Below are 17,379 nucleotides of genomic sequence, written 5' to 3' on the forward strand. Positions count from 1 at the left end.
GGTTAATTGGCTATGGTAAAAATTGTAAATTGTCCCTAGTGTGTGTAGGATAGTGTTAGTGTGCGGGGATCGCTGGTTGGCATGGACTCGATATCTCTAAATCCATTGGCATGGACTCGACTGTATCTCTAAACTAATCTAAAAACAAATCTTTTACATTCCTAACTATACTGATGAAAAATGTAATTGAGCAAGGTGTGAATATTTGAGGAGGCTCTGTGCCATAGACATTTTAGTTTCCTTCTGGCATTCATCCAATGCAAATAAAGGAGACGAGGAGGAATTTCTTTAATCAGAGCGGGGTGAATCTGTGGAATTCTTTGCCACAGAAGGCTGTGGAGACCAAGTCGGTGGATATTTTTAAAGCGGAGATAGATAGATTCTTGATTAGTACATGTATCGGGTTATGGGGAGAAGGCAGGAGAAAGGGGTTAGGAGAGAGAGATAGATCAGCCATGATTGAATGGCGGAGTAGACTTGATGGACCGAATGGCCTAATTCTTCTCCTATCACATATAACCTTAAGAAATAAGGATCAATTGGATGCAAATAAATAAGTATAGAATCAGGATTCACAGAGGAACCTGGCTTAGATCCATGGAAATGTTAGAACTTGTACAAAATGTGCATGGCATTAGTAAGGCCACTCTTGGAGTATTATGTAGGAAGGAACTGCAGATGCTGGTTTAAACTGAAGATAGACACAAAAAGCTGGAGTAACACAGCGGGTCAGGCAGCATCTCTGGAGAGAAGGAATAGCTGACGTCTCGGGTCGAGACCCTTCTTCAGACTGAGAGTTAGGGGAAAGGGAAATGAGAGACATGGACGGTGATATAGAGACATAGAACAAATGAATGAAAGATATGCAAAAAAGTAACAATGATAAAGGAAGGGTTTTGACCCAAAACTTTGCCTATTTCCTTCGCTCCATAGATGCTGCTTCACCCACTGAGTTTCTCCAGCATTTTTGTCTACCTACGATGATAAAGAAAACAGGCCATTGTTAGCTGTGGACTAGGTGAGAACGAGTTACAGACAATGAGACTCAAAATTACGACTTTGAAGCTAGCACGACGGGTGGTGAGGGATAGAAAGAGAGATCGTTACTTGAAGTTAGAAACATAGAAAATGGGTGCAGGAGGAGGCCAATTGGCCCTTCGAGCCATTCATTGTGATCATGGCTATCATCCATGCCCGTGCCTGCCTTCTCCCCATATCCTTTGATTCAGCTAGGCCCTAGAGCTCTATCTAACTCCTTTTTTTTAATTTGAAATGAATGAAAGATATGAAAAAAAGTAACGATGATAAAGGAAACAGGCCATTGTTAGCCGTGGACGAGGTGAAAATAGCTACAGACAATGAGGCGCACCAGGATGACGTTCAAACTAGTACAATGACTAGGGTGGTGAGGGACGGAAAGAGAGAGAATGCAAGGGTCACCTGAACTTAGAGAAATCAATATTCATAGCGCTGGATTGTAAGCTGCCCGAGCAGTATTATGTTCAGTTTTGGTCACCCTGCTATTACAAAGATGTCATTAAGATGTCATACTCGAGGATCATTGGAGCGCAGGAGGCAGAGAAGTAAGGGAAACACAATTACAGGACATAGGTTTAAGGTGAGAGGGGAAAGATTTAATATCAACTCGAGGGTGGTGTGCACATAGAACGAGCTGTCAGAGGAGTTAGCTGAGGTTGATTCTACAATAGCATTTAAAAGACACTTGGGCTGTTATGGATGGGAAAAGTTTAGATGATATGGTCCAAAAGCGGGTAAATGGGACTAGCGTAGTTGGGGCATCTTGGTTGGTATGGATGAGTTGGGCTGAAGGGCCTGTTTCCGTGCTGGATGCGATTTGACTCTATCCATAACTCCACTGGTCACATAACTCCAGCCTGAATATTGTCCTTCCACCACAACCCGCTGTTTTCTATCAGTAAACCCATTCTGAATCTGTACGACCAAGTCACTGTTAATCCCAGGCATCATAGATACATACACAATTGGTGCTGGAGTAGGCCATTCGGCCCTTCGAGCCAGCACCACCAATGTGATCATGGCTGATCAGTAACCCGTTCCTGCCTTCACCCCATATCTCTTGATTCCGCTAGCCTAAGAGCTCCGTCTAACTCTCTTTTGAATGCATCTTACTCTTCTGGATCAGTCTACCATGGGGAGACTTTACCAAATGCCTACTAAATGCCTGACTCGCTAAATTTAGATAACAGGAGCAGGGATAGGCTGGATGACCCCTGAACTTGTTTCCACATTCAGTAAGATCATGACTGATCTCTTCCTGCTCTTTTATTATCAATGATTTCTGTTACAACCCACAGCTCGGCCTTGCAAATTACCCAGCCATTTCCTGGTATTTGGGGGGAATCTAGGTAGCAACTAGCCTCATGGTGTAGGAAGGAACTACAGATGCTGGCTTATTCCAAAGATAGATGCAAAGTTCTGGAGTAAAACCCAAAATGTAGGGGAGAGAGAAGAAAAAGAAAATAATCAGAGAATAAGAGAGGGTGGGTTTCTTAAATGTGTATATTTTAATGCTAGGAGCATTGTAAGAAAAGTGGATGAACTTAGAGCCTGGATTGACACCTGGAAGTATGATGTTGTGGCGATCAGTGAAACATGGTTGCAGGAGGGCTGTGATTGGAAACTAAATATTCCAGGATTTCGTTGCTTCAGGTGTGATAGAATTGGAGGGGCAAGAGGTGGAGGTGTTGCATTGCTTATCAGGGAAGATATTACAGCAGTGCTTTGGCAGGATAGATTAGAGGGCTCGTCTAGGGAGGCTATTTGGGTGGAACTGAGAAATGGGAAAGGGGTAGCAACACTTATAGGGGTGTATTATAGACCGCCAAATGGGGAGCGAGAATTGGAAGAGCAAATATGTAAGGAGATTGCAGATATTAGTAGTAAGCACAAGGTAGTGATTGTGGGAGATTTCAATTTTCCACACATAGACTGGGAAACACATTCTGTAAATGGGCTGGATGGGTTGGAGTTTGTAAAATGTGTGCAGGATAGTTTTTTGCAACAATACATAGAAGTACCTACTAGAGAAGGGGCGGTACTGGACCTCCTGTTAGGAAATGAGATGGGTCAGGTGGCAGAGGTATGCGTTGGGGAACAGTTCGGGTCCAGTGATCACAATACCATTAGTTTCAATATAATTATGGAGAGGGACAAAACTGGACCTAGGGTTGAGATTTTTGATTGGAGAAAGGCTAACTTTGAGGAGATGCGAAAGGATTTAAAAGGAGTAAATTGGGACAGTTTGTTTTATGGGAAAGATGTGGAAGAGAAATGGAGTACATTTAAAGGTGAAATTTTAAGAGTACAGAATCTTTATGTCCCTGTTCGGTTGAAAGGAAATCGTAAAAATTGTAAAGAGCCATGGTTTTCAAGGGAAATTGGACACTTGGTTCGGAAAAAGAGGGATATCTACAATAGTTATAGGCAGCATGGAGTAAATGAGGTGCTTGAGGAGTATAAAGAATGTAAAAAGAATCTTAAGAAAGAAATTAGAAAAGCTAAAAGAAGATATGAGGTTGCTTTGGCAAGTAAGGTAAAAGTAAATCCGAAGGGTTTCTACCGCTATATTAATAGCAAAAGGATAACGAGGGATAAAATTGGTCCATTAGAGAGTCAGAGTGGCCAACTATCTGCAGAGCCAAAAGAGATGGGGGAGATATTGAACAGTTTCTTTTCTTCGGTATTCACCAAGGAGAAGGATATTGAATTATGTGAGGTAAGGGAAACAAGTAGAGTAGCTATGGAAACTATGAGGATCAAAGAAGAGGAAGTACTGACACTTTTGAGAAATATAAAAGTGGATAAGTCTCCAGGTCCGGACAGGATATTCCCTAGGACATTGAGGGAAGTTAGTGTAGAAATAGCAGGGGCTATGGCAGAAATATTTCAAATGTCATTAGAAACGGGAATAGTGCCGGAGGATTGGCGTACTGCGCATGTTGTTCCATTGTTTAAAAAGGGGTCTAAGAGTAAACCTAGCAATTATAGACCTATTAGTTTGACGTCAGTGGTGGGCAAATTAATGGAAAGAATACTTAGAGATAATATATATAAGCATCTGGATAAACAGGGTCTGATTAGGAACAGTCAACATGGATTTGTGCCTGGAAGGTCATGTTTAACTAATCTTCTTGAATTTTTTGAAGATGTTACTCGGGAAATTGATGAGGGTAAAGCAGTGGATGTTGTGTATATGGACTTCAGTAAGGCCTTTGACAAGGTTCCTCATGGAAGGTTGGTTAAGAAGGTTCAATGGTTGGGTATTAATGGTGGAGTAGCAAGATGGATTCAACAGTGGCTGAATGGGAGATGCCAGAGAGTAATGGTGGATGGTTGTTTGTCAGGTTGGAGGCCAGTGACGAGTGGGGTGCCACAGGGATCTGTGTTGGGTCCACTGTTGTTTGTCATGTACATCAATGATCTGGACGATGGTGTGGTAAATTGGATTAGTAAGTATGCAGATGATACTAAGATAGGTGGGGTTGCGGGTAATGAAGAAGAGTTTCAAAGTCTACAGAGAGATTTATGCCAGTTGGAAGAGTGGGCTGAAAGATGGCAGATGGAGTTTAATGCTGATAAGTGTGAGGTGCTACATCTTGGCAGGACAAATCAAAATAGGACGTACATGTAAATGGTAGGGAATTGAAGAATGTAGGTGAACAGAGGGATCTGGGAATAACTGTGCACAGTTTCCATGAAAGTGGAATCTCATGTAGTAGGGTGGTAAAGAAAGCTTTTGGTGTGCTGGCCTTTATAAATCAGAGCATTGAGTATAGAAGTTGGGATGTAATGTTAAAATTGTACAAGGCATTGGTGAGGCCAATTCTGGAGTATGGTGTACAATTTTGGTCGCCTAATTATAGGAAGGATGTCAACAAAATAGAGAGAGTACAGAGGAGATTTACTAGAATGTTGCCTGGGTTTCAGCAACTAAGTTACCAAGAAAGGTTGAACAAGTTAGGGCTTATTCTTTGGAGCGCAGAAGGTTTAAGGGGGGACTTGATAGAGGTTTTTTAAAATGATGAGAGGGATAGACAGAGTTGACGTGGAAAAGCTTTTCCCACTGAGAGTAGGAAAGATTCAAACAAGGGGACATGACTTGAGAATTAAGGGACTGAAGTTTAGGGTAACATGAGGGGGAACTTCTTACTCAGAGAGTGGTAGCTGTGTGGAATGAGCTTCCAGTGAAGGTGGTGGAGGCAGGTTCGTTTTTATCATTTAAAAATAAATTGGATAGTTATATGGATGGGAAAGGAATGGAGGGTTGTGGTCTGAGCGCAGGTATATGGGACTAGGGGAGGTTATGTGTTCGGCACGGACTAGAGGGGTCGAGATGGCCTGTTTCCGTGCTGTAATTGTTATATGGTTATATGGTTATAAATCAGCTGGTCAGGCAGCATCTCAGGAGAAAAAGGACGGTTTTGGGTCGGGACCCTGCTTTAGACAGTCTGGGCCCGAAACATTACCTCTTCCTTCTCTCCAGAGATGCTGCCTGAGCCAGTGAGTTACTCCAGCACTTTGTGTCTATCTTCAATATAAACCAGCATCTGCAGTTCCTTCCTACACACTAGAATTGAAGCCATTGGTTTTGTATTTTTGCACTATTATTGTTTCTTGGTTTTTATATGTATGTTTATGTGTGTGTGTGTGTGTGTGTGTGTGTGTGTGTGTGTGTGTGTGTGTGTGTGTGTGTGTGTGTGTGTGTGTGTGTGTGTGTGTGTGTGTGTGTGTGTGTGTGTGCGTGTATAGAAAAATAAGAGATTAATGTTTAACAAATGTTGAGATTCTCTCTGCTGCCCCTGCTGGTGGGAGGGGGTAGGGACTATAAAACGTGGAAGTGTTGTGCCTCAGACAGTCTCTGCAAGATGGAGGAAGCGAGAGGGTCACGTCTCGCTGAGCTGTGAATAGCACTGAACACATGTCTACTCAAATCTGAGTGCCCTTAATGTGGTTCGGAAATGAAATGCTTTGAAGTGCTGCACTGCAAAAATGGTTGTTGGTGGTGGTTGCTTTGAAATGCTGCACTGCAAAAATGGTTGTTGGTGGTGGTTGCTTTGAAATGCTGCACTGCAAAAATGGTTGTTGGTGGTGGTTGCTTTGAAATGCTGCACTGCAAAAATGATTGTTGGTGTAAACTTGACAACTTCCTGCTTGCACTCTATATTGATTTTAGATAAAACACTACCACTTACGACTGTGATTTTTGGCCATCTTACTCAGTTCCCCTCCGCTCATCAGGTGCAGAGGATTCTTCCCACCAATGAAAAATAAAAGTGTTATTAATGTTTTAAAAAATGTTAAGAATCTCTCTCCTGTCAATCATGCCACGTGGGAGGGGGGGGGGGGGATTATCAAACCCAGAAGTGTGCATGTGGCTCAGTCTCTGCAAGATGGGGGAGGGAGAGGTCACGACTCTGTCCAAGCTGTGAATCAACTGAACACACTGAATGTCTACTGAACTGTGAGTGTTTAAGTGGTGTTTTGTGTGGTTTTATGGTGGTTTTATGGTCGTTTCACTCTGCTTGAAATGGTATGAAACTGCATTTGAATGTGGTGGCCTTGCACCCTGCATGAAATTGTATGAAATTCAAGTGCAGTTTCCTGCCACTTCCAGCAGGGTGCAAGGCCACCAAATTCAGGTGCAGTTTCATGCCACTTCAAGCAGGGTGCATGGCGGTGCTGCGTCGAAGGACCAAATGGCCCACTCCTGCACAAATAGGTGTATAGGTCTATTGTCTATAGTCTATTGTGACTGTATCAATAACTCCACTGGTCACAGACTTCCAGCCTGAATATTGTCCTTCCACCACAACCTTATGTCTTCTATCAGTAAACCCGATCTAAATCCATCAGACCAAGTCACTGTTAATCCCGGGCATCTTAATCTTCTGGATCAGTCTACCATGGTGGACTTTACAAAATGCCTGACTCACTAATTTAGATAACAGGAGCGGGGATAGGCAGAAAATAGTAAAAATTGGAAAGAGCCATGGTTTTCAAGGGAAATTGGACACGGTTCGGAAAAAGAGAGAGATCTACAATAATTATAGGCAGCATGGAGTAATTGAGGTGCTTGAGGAGTATAAAGAACGTAAAAAGAATCTTAAGAAAGAAATTAGAAAAGCTAAAAGAAGGTATGAGGTTGCTTTGGCAAGTAAGGTGAAAGTAAATCCAAAGGGTTTCTACAGCTATATTAATAGCAAAAGGATAACGAGGGATAAAATTGGTCCATTAGAGAGTCAGAGTGGACAGCTATCTGCTGAGCCAAAAGAGATGGGGAGATATTGAACAATTTATTTTCTTTGGTATTCACCAAGGAGAAGGATATTGAATTATGTGCGGTAAGGGAAACAAGTAGAGTAGCTATGGAAACTATGAGATTCAAAGAAGAGGAAGTACTGACACTTTTGAAAAATATAAAAGTGAATAAGTATCCAGGTCCTGACAGGATATTCCCTAGGACATTGAGGGAAGTTAGTGTAGAAATAGCAGGGGCTATGACAGAAATATTTCAAATGTCATTAGAAATGGGAATAGTACCGGAGGATTGGCGTATTGCGCATGTTGTTCCATTGTTTAAAAAGAGTTCTAAGAGTAAACCTCGCAATTATAGACCTGTTAGTTTGACGTCAGTGGTGGGCAAATTAATGGAAAGGATACTTAGAGATAACATATATTAGCATCTGGATAAACAGGGTTAGGAATTAGGATTAGGAACAGTCAACATGGATTTGTGCCTGGAAGGTCATGTTTGACTCATCTTCTTGAATTTTTTGAAGAGGTTACTAGGGAAATTGATGAGGGTAAAGCAGTGGATGTTATCTATATTGATTTCAGTAAGGCCTTTGACAAGGTTCCTCATGGCAGGTTGGTTAAGAAGGTTCAATTGTTGTTATTAATGGTGGAGTAGCAAGAAGGATTCAACAGTGGCTGAATGGGAGATGCCAGAGAGTAATGATGGATGGCTGTTTTTCACGTTGGAGGCCTGTGACTAGTGGGGTGCCTCAGGGATCTGTGTTGGGTCCACTGTTGTTTGTCATGTACATCAATGATCTGGATGATGGTGTGGTAAATTGGATTAGTAAGTATGCAGATGATACTAAGATAGGTGGTGTTGTGGATAATGAAGTAGATTGTAGATCTCTCTCTTCAGATTTACAGAGAGATTTAGGCCATTTGGAAGAGTGGGCTGAAAGATGGCAGATGGAGTTTAATGCTGATAATTGTGAGGTGCTACAACTTGGCAGGACAAATCAAATTAGGACGTACATGGTAAATGGTAGCGAATTGAGGAATGCAGTTGGAACAGAGGGATCTAGGAATAACTGCATAGTTCCCTGAAGGTGGAATCTCATGTAGATAGGGTGGTAAAGAAAGCTTTTGGTGTGCTGGCCTTTATAAATCAGAGCATTGAGTATAGAAGTTGGGATGTAATGTTAAAATTGTACAAGGCATTGGTGAGGCCAATACTGGAGTATGGTGTACAATTTTGGTCGCCTAATTATAGGAAGGATGTCAACAAAATAGAGAGAGTACAGAGGAGATTTACTAGAATGTTGCCTGGGTTTCAGTAACTAAATTACAGAGAAAGGTTGAACAAGATAGGTCTTTATTCTTTGGAGCACAGAAGGTTAAGGGGGGACTTGATAGAGGTCTTTAAAATGATGAAAGGCTGGGTGACTGGGCAAATGCATGGCAGATGCAGTATAATGTGGATAAATGTGAGGTTATCCACTTTGGTGGCAAAAACAGGAAAGTAGACTATTATTTGAATGTACACAAAAATGCTGGAGAAACACAGCGGGTGCAGCAGCATCTATGGAGCGAAGGAAATAGGCGACGTTTCGGGCCGAAACCCTTCTTCAGACTGATGGGGGGTGGGGGGGAGAAGGAAGGAAAAGGGGAGGAGGAGGAGGAGCCCGAGGGCGGGCGGATGGGAGGGTGGGAGGAGACAGCTAGAGGGTTAAGGAAGGGGAGGAGACAGCAAGGGCTAGCAAAATTGGGAGAATTCAATGTTAATGCCATCCGGACGCAAGGTCCCCAGACGGAATATGAGGTGCTGTTCCTCCAATTTCCGCTGTTGCTCACTCTGGCAATGGAAGAGACCCAGGACAGAGAGGTCGGATTGGGAATGGGAGGGGGAGTTGAAGTGCTGAGCCACCGGGAGTTCAGGTAGGTTATTGCGGACTGAGCGGAGGTGTTCGGCGAAACGATCGCCCAACCTACGCTTAGTCTCCCCGATGGAAATCAGCTGACATCTAGAGCAGCGGATGCAGTAGATGAGGTTGGAGGAGATACAGGTGAACCTTTGTCGCACCTGGAACGACTGCTTGGGTCCTTGAATGGAGTCGAGGGGGGAGGTGAAGGGACAGGTGTTGCATTTCTTGCGGTTGCAACGGAAAGTGCCCGGGGAGGGGGTGGTGCGGGAGGGAAGGGTAGAATTGACGAGGGAGTTGCGGAGGGAGCGGTCTTTGCGGAAGGCAGACATGGGGGGAGATGGGAAAATGTGGCGAGTGGTGGGGTCACGTTGGAGGTGGCGGAAATGGCGGAGGATTATGTGTTGTATTTGCCGGCTGGTGGGGTGAAAGGTGAGGACCAGAGGGACTCTGCCCTTGTTGCGAGTGCGGGATGGGGAGAGAGAGCAGTGTTGCGGGGTATGGATGAGACCCTGGTGTGAGCTTCATCTATGGTGGCGGAGGGGAATCCCCGTTCCCTGAAGAACGAGGACATTTCCGATGCCCTGGTATGGAATGTCTCATCCTGGGAACAGATGCGGCGTAGGCGGAGGAATTGGGAGTAGGGGATGGAGTCTTTACAGGGGGCAGGGTGGGGAGACGTGTAGTCCAGATAGCCATGTGAGTCAGTGGGTTTGTAATGTATGTCGGTCAGGAGTCTGTCCCCTGCGATGGAGATGGTGAGGTCAAGGAATGGTAGGGAAGTGTCGGAAATGGTCCAGGTGTATTGGAGTGCCGGATGGAAGTTGGTGGTGAAGTGGATGAAGTCAGTCAGTTGTGTGTAGGTGCAGGAGGTGGCCCCAAAGGAGTCGTCAATGTAACGGAGATAGAGTTCGGGGATGGGGCCCTGGTACGTATTGAACAAGGATTGTTCAACGTACCCGACAAAGAGGCAGGCTTAGCTGGGGCCCATGCGTGTGTCCATAGCTACGCCTTGTGTTTGGAGGAAATGGGAGGAGTCAAATGGCCGATTAGGAAAAGGGGAGATGCAACGAGACCCGGGTGTCATGGTACACCAGTCATTAAAATTAGGCATGCAGGTGCAGCAGGCAGTGAAGAAAGCGAATGGTATGTTAGCATTCATAGCAAAAGGATTTGAGTATAGGAGGAGGGAGGTTCTACTGCAGTTGTACAGGGTCTTGGTGAGACCACACCTGGAGTATTGCGTACAGTTTTGGTCTCCTAATCTGAGGAAAGACATTCTTGCCAAAGAGGGAGTACAGAGAAGGTTCACCAGACTGATTCCTGGGATGTCAGGACTTTCATATGAAGAAAGACTGGATAGACTCGGCTTGTACTCGCTAGAATTTAGAAGATTGAGGGGGGATCTTATAGAAACTTACAAAATTCTTAAGGGGTTGGGCAGGCTAGATGGAGGAAGATTGTTCCCGATGTTGGGGAAGTCCAGAACAAGGGGTCACAGTTTAAGGATAAGGGGGAAATCGTTTAGGACCGAGATGAGGAAAACATTTTTCACACAGAGAGTGGTGAATCTCTGGAATTCTCTGCCGCAGAAGGTGGTTGAGGTCAGTTCATTGGCTATATTTAAGAGGGAGTTAGATGTGGGCCTTGTGGCTAAAGGGATCAGGGGGTAGGGAGAGAAGGCAGGTACAGGGTACTCAGTTGGATGATCAGCCATGATCATATTGAATGGCGGTGCAGGCTCGAAGGGCCGAATGGCCTACTCCTGCGCCTATTTTCTATGTTCCTATGAGAGGGATAGACAGAGTTGACGTGGATAAGCTTTTCCCATTGAGAGTAGGGACGATTCAAAAGGGACATGACTTGATAATTAAGGGACAGAACTTTAGGGGTAACATGAGGGGGAACTACTTTACTCAGTGAGTGGTTTTCTGTCTCTCCCTTCGGGTGCAACCTCAGGTTAGCATTTCTGCTTTCTGGTTAACTCTTCTGCCATTTCCTTTTTGCCCATAATAATTTCACCTGTGTCTGCCTTCAAGGGACCCACATTTGACTTTACTACTCTTTTTCCCTTAACATATCTAAAGATGCTTTTACTGTCCTTTATATTCCTGGCCAGCTTCCCTTCATACTTCATTTCTTAAGCCTGTATTGCCCGTTTTGTTTCATTCTGTTGTCCTATGAAAGTTTCCCAATCCTCTGGCTTACGGCTACTCTTTACTGTGTTATACATCTTTTCTTTTAGTTTTATTCTATCCCTAGCTTCTCTTGTCAGCCACGGTTGCCTCCTACTCCCCTTAGAATCTTTCTTCCTTTTAGGAATGAAATGATCCTGCGTCTTCCGGATTATGCCCAAAAATTCCTGCCATTGCTGTTCCACCGTCATTCCTGCTCGGATCCCTTTCCGGTCTACCTTGGCCAGCTCCTCTCATGCCTTCATGGTCCCCTTTGTTGAACTGCATCACTGCCACTTCCGATTTAACGTTCTCCTTCTCAAATTGCAGATTAAATATAATCATGTTATGATCACTACCTCCAAGCGGTTCCTTTACCTCAAGTTCCCTTATATCTGGTTCATTGGACAACACTAAATCCAGAATTGCCTTTTCTCTGGTCGGCTCCATTACAAGCTGCTCTAAGAATCCATCTCGGAGGCATTCTACAAACTCTCTTTCTTGGGATCCTGAACCAACCTGATTTTCCCAGTCAACCTGCATATTGAAATCCCCCATCACCACAGTGGCATTACCTTTGTTACATGCCAGTTTTAACTCCAGCTGCAACTTGCATCCTACATCCAGGCTACTATTTGGGGGTCTGTAAATAACACCAATTAGTGTCTTCTTGCCTTTACAATTCCTCAACTCAATCCACAGTGACTCTACCTCATCAGTCCCTATGTCTTCCCTCGCAAGGGACAGAATTCCCTCCCTCACCAGCAGAGCTACCCCCCCCCCCTCCTCAGCCACCTGCCTATCCTCTCTATAGGATGTATAACCCTCGGCTTGTACTCGTAGAATTTAGAAGATTGAGGGGGGATCTTACAGAAACTTACAAAATTCTATAGGGGACAGGCTAGATGCAGGAAGATTATTCCCGATGTTGGGGAAGTCCAGAACAAGGGGTCACAGATTAAGGATAAGGGGGAAGTCTTTTAGGATCGAGATGAGAAAAACATTTTTCACATAGAGAGTGGTGAATCTCTGGAACTCTCTGCCACAGAAGGTAGTTGAGGCCAGTTCATTGGCTATATTTAAGAGGGAGTTAGATGTGGCCCTTGTGGCTAAAGGGATCAGGGGATATGGTGAGAAGGCAGGTACAGGATATTCAGCTGGATGATCAGCCATGATCATATTGAATGGCGGTGCAGGCTCAAAGGGCCGAATGGCCTACTCCTGCACCTATTTTCTATGTTTCTATGAGAGGGATAGACAGAGTTGACGTGGATAAGCTTTTCCCATTGAGAGTAGGGACGATTCAAAAAGAGGACATGACTTGAGAATTAAGGGACAGAAGTTTAGGGGTAACATGAGGGGGAACTTCTTTACTCAGTGAGTGGTTTTCTGTCTCTCCCTTCGGGTGCAACCTCAGGTTAGCATTTCTGCTTTCTGGTTAAAGGTACAGTGAGCTAAGGGTACAGTGCTTTTTTTTTAGTAAAGGTACAATGAGCTAAGGGTACAGTGCTTTTTTTTTTAGTAAAGGTACAGTGAGCTAAGGGTACAGTACTTTTTTTTTTAGTAAAGCCACAGATTAAAGGACAAGAGGGAGCAGCTGATTGTGAGTCAGATCCCTGCTGATTTCTTCCAGCAGTTTGTATTGTATTGTACTTGTATTGCATCCAGGGTAAGGCGGGAGAATGAGGGCCAGGGCAGTTTACTGTTCTGGATGTCAGATGTGAGAGGTCATGGAGTCGGATGGCCCTTCAGACGTCCACATCTGCGCCAGGTGCATCGAGATGGGGCTCCTAAGGGGCCGTATTAGGATCCTGGAGCAGCAGCTCGATGACCTCTGTCTGGTCAGGGAGAGTGAGGAGGTCATAGAGAGGAGTTATAAGGAGGTGGTCACTCCAAAACCACGGGAGACAGACATGTGGGTCACGCTTAGGAAGGGCAAGGGGCAGAGGCAGGGACGAGTGAGTACCCCAGTGTCTGTACACCTTGAAAATAAGTACTCCTGTTTGAGTATGGTTGGGGGGGACAGCCTGCCCGGGGGTAGCGACAGCGGCCGGGCCTCCGGTACAGAGACTGGCCCTGTTGCTCAGAAAGGTAGGGAAAAAAAGAGGAGGGCAATAGTAATTGGGGACTATAGTTGGGGGGTCGGATAGGCGATTCTGTGGACGCAGTCGGGAGACCCGGATGGTAGTCTGCCTCCCTGGTGCCAGGGTCTCGGATGTGTCTCAACGCGTCCAAGATATCCTGAAATCAGAGGGAGAGGAGCCTGAGGTCGTGGTACATATAGCTACCAATGACATAGGTAAAAAAAAAGAAGAGGTCCTGAAGGGAGAATTTAGGGAGTTGGGAGGAGAGTTAAGGAAAAGGACCAAAAAAGTAACAATCTCAGGATTACTGCCTGTGCCACGCGACAGTGAGAGTAGGAATGGAGCGAGGTGGAGGATAAATGCGTGGCTGAAGGACTGGTGCAGTGGGCAGAGATTCAAGTTTCTGGATCATTGGGACTTCTTTTGGGGAAGGTGTGACCTGTACAGAAAGGACGGGTTGCACTTGAACCCGAGGGGGACCAATATCCCGGCGGGGAGATTTGCAAAGGTGACTGGGGAGACTTTAAACTAGAAAGGTTGGGGGGAGGGACTCAAATAGAGAAGGCTAGTAGACAGAGTGTGAGACAAGAGGCAGAGAAGGGAAGCACTCGGACCCAAAATCTAGGGGAGAAAGAAGAAAAAGAAAATAAACAGAATAAGAGGTGGTGGGTTTCTTAAATGTGCATATTTTAATGCTAGAAGCATTATAAGAAAGGTGGATGAGCTTAGAGCCTGGATTGACACCTGGAAGTATGATGTTGTGGCGATCAGTGAAACATGGTTGCAGGAGGGCTGTGATTGGAAACTAAATATTCCAGGATTTTGTTGCTTCAGGTGTGATGCAATTGGAGGGGCAAGAGGTGGAGGTGTTGCATTGCTTGTCAGGGAAGATATTACAGCAGTGCTTTGGCAGGATAGATTGGAGGGCTCATCTAGGGAGGCTATTTGGGTGGAACTGAGAAGTGGGAAAGGTGTAGCAACACTTATAGGGGTGTATTATAGACTGCCAAATGAGGAGCGAGAATTGGAAGAGGAAATATGTAAGGAGATAGCAAATATCAGTAGTAAGCACAAGGTAGTGATTGTGGGAGATTTCAATTTTCCACACATAGACTGGGAAACACATTCTGTAAATGGGCTGGATGGTTTGGAGTTTGTAAAATGTGTGCAGGATAGTTTTTTGCAGCAATACATAGAGGTGCCTACTAGAGAAGGGGCAGTGATGGACCTCCTGTTAGGAAATGAGACAGGTCAGGTGGCGGAGGTATGCGTTGGGGAGCACTTCGGGTCCAGTGATCACAATACCATTAGTTTCAATATAATTATGGAGAGGGTCAGAATGGACCTAGGGTTGAGATTTTTGATTGGAGAAAGGCTAACTTTGATGAGATGTGAAAGGATTTAAAAGGAGTGAATTGGGACATTTTGTTTTATGGGAAGGATGTAGAAGAGAAATGGAGGACAATTTAAAGGTGAAATTTTAAGAGTACAGAATCTTTATGTCCGTTTTCGGTTGAAAGGAAATAGTAAAAATTTGAAAGAGCCATGGTTTTCAAGGGAAATTGGACACGGTTCGGAAAAAGAGAGATCTACAATAATTATAGGCAGCATGGAGTGAATGAGGTGCTTGAGGAGTATAAAGAATGTAAAACGAATCTTAAGAAATAAATTAGAAAAGCTAAAAGAAGATATGAGGTTGCTTTGGCAAGTAAGGTGAAAGTAAATCCAAAGGGTATCTACAGCTATATTAATAGCATAAGGAGAACGAGGGATAAAATTGGTCCATTAGAGAGACAGAGTGGACAGCTATCTGCAGAGCCAAAGGAGATGGGGGAGATATTGAACAATTTGTTTTCTTCGGTATTCACCAAGGAGAAGGATATTGAATTATGTGAGGTAAGGGAAACAAGTAGAGTAGCTATGGATACTATGAGATTATTTGTGGGGGAGGGGGGGGGAAGGGGGAAACTAATTTTCAGGGTCCCTACCTGGTCGGAGATGCAGCTTTTCTCCGGGCTGCACTTTCGACCCGTCCTCGCGGCCTACCAGCGGGCCTGGAGTGGCATTTCCTGAGGGGACCGCCCGGAGCCTCGGCATCGGCGGCGGCGGTATCGGCGGAGCTGCGGGTCCGAGGAGCGAGGGGACCGCCTGGAGCCTCGGCATCGGCGGCGGCGGCGGAGCTGCGGGTCTGAGGACGGCGGTGCAGCGCTGGAGCGCCATTGCAGGGCTGGCGGTGCCTTGCCTGAGTCGCCGCGCTGGAACTCTGGTGAGCTGGGACCGGCGTTAAAAACATCGCGGTGCCTGCGGGCGGTGGCGCTCAACTTACATCAGGGAGCCTGGGATCTCGCAACGAGATCGCCAGTTGAGCTCCATTCGGAGCGGCCTTGTCGGCTCAGGAAGCCACGGTCTCGAGTAGGGAGGCGGCCGTTCCAGGGTTCCCATGCCGCTGAGAGGACTCTCCCGACGCCGGAACATCATCACCCGGCGAGGACGGCCTGGAACATCGGGCCTCCGTACAGGCAACTGTGGAGGCCTCAATAGGCCCGACTATGGGTGGACATTGGGGATGGGACTGGACTTTGTGCCTTCCCCCATAATGGGAACCATTGTGGGGGGATGTTTTTATGTTAAAGCTATTTATTATTGTTATGTTTGTATTCTTTTTTATGTGCTGCATTGACAAAAAGAATTTCACTACATCTAGGTGTATGTGACAATAAATCAACCTTTGACCTTTGAGATTCAAAGAAAAAAGTACTGACACTTTTGAAAAATATAAAAGTGGATAAGTCTCCAGGTCCTGACAGTATATTCCCTAGGACATTGAGGGAAGTTCGTGTAGAAATAGCAGGGGCTATGACAGAAATATTTCAAATGTCATTAGAAACGGGAACAGTGCCCGAGGATTGGCGTACTGCGCATGTTGTTCCATTGTTTAAAAAGGTTTCTAAGAGTAAACCTAGCAATTATAGACCTGTTAGTTTGACTTCGGTGGTGGGCAAATTAATGGAAAAGATACTTAGAGATAATATATATAAGCATCTGGATAAACAAGGTCTGATTAGGAACAGTCAACATGGATTTGTGCCTGGAAGGTCATGTTTGACTAATCTTCTTGAATTTTCTGAAGAGGTTACTAGGGAAATTGATGAGGGTAAAGCAGTGGATGTTGTCTATATAGACTTTAGTAATGCCTTTGACAAGGTTCCTCATGGAAGGTTGGTTAAGAAGGTGCAATTGTTGGGTATAAATGCAGGAGTAGCAAGATGGATTCAACAGTGGCTGAATGGGAGATGCCAGAGAGTAATGGTGGATGGCTGTTTGTCAGGTTGGAGGCAGGTGTCTAGTGGGATGCCTCAGGGATCTATGTTGGGTCCACTGTTGTTTGTCATGTACATCAATGATGTGGATGAAGGTGTGGTAAATTGGATTTGTAAGTATGCAGATGATACTAAGATAGGAGGTGTTGTGGATAATGAAGTAGATTTCCAAAGTCTACAGAGAGATTTAGGCCATTTGGAAGAATGGGCTGAAAGATGGCAGATGGAGTTTAATGCTGATAAGTGTGAGGTGCTACATCTTGCGTGGACAAAGTTGAGTATAGAAGTTGGGATGTAATGTTAAAATTGTACAAGGCATTGGTGAGACCCATTCTGGAGTATGGTGTACAATTTTGGTCGCCCAATTATAGGAAGGATGTCAACAAAATAGAGAGAGTACAGAGGAGATTTACTAGAATGTTGCCTGGGTTTCAGCAACTAAGTTACAGAGAAAGGTTGAATAAGTTAGGTCTTTATTCTCTGGAGCGCAGAAGGTTAAGGGGGGACTTGATAGAGGTCTTTAAAATGATGAGAGGGATGGACAGAGTTGACGTGGACAAGCTTTTCCCATTGAGAGTAGGGAAGATTTAAACAAGAGGACATG

General features: G+C 44.9%; 1 long non-coding RNA gene across 1 annotated transcript; it reads left to right on the forward strand.

Annotated features, from left to right (window-relative positions):
• The first annotated feature begins 1,009 nt into the window (after window positions 1-1,009).
• LOC116977339 lies at window positions 1,010-17,179 on the forward strand. The gene is made up of 3 exons (XR_004413216.1): window positions 1,010-1,102; window positions 9,152-9,160; window positions 17,167-17,179. It is a non-coding gene; the product is annotated as an uncharacterized LOC116977339 (long non-coding RNA).
• Window positions 17,180-17,379: the final 200 nt, after the last annotated feature.

Source organism: Amblyraja radiata, chromosome 1, assembly GCF_010909765.2.
Source record: "Amblyraja radiata isolate CabotCenter1 chromosome 1, sAmbRad1.1.pri, whole genome shotgun sequence".
NCBI classification, from domain to species: Eukaryota; Metazoa; Chordata; class Chondrichthyes; order Rajiformes; family Rajidae; genus Amblyraja; species Amblyraja radiata.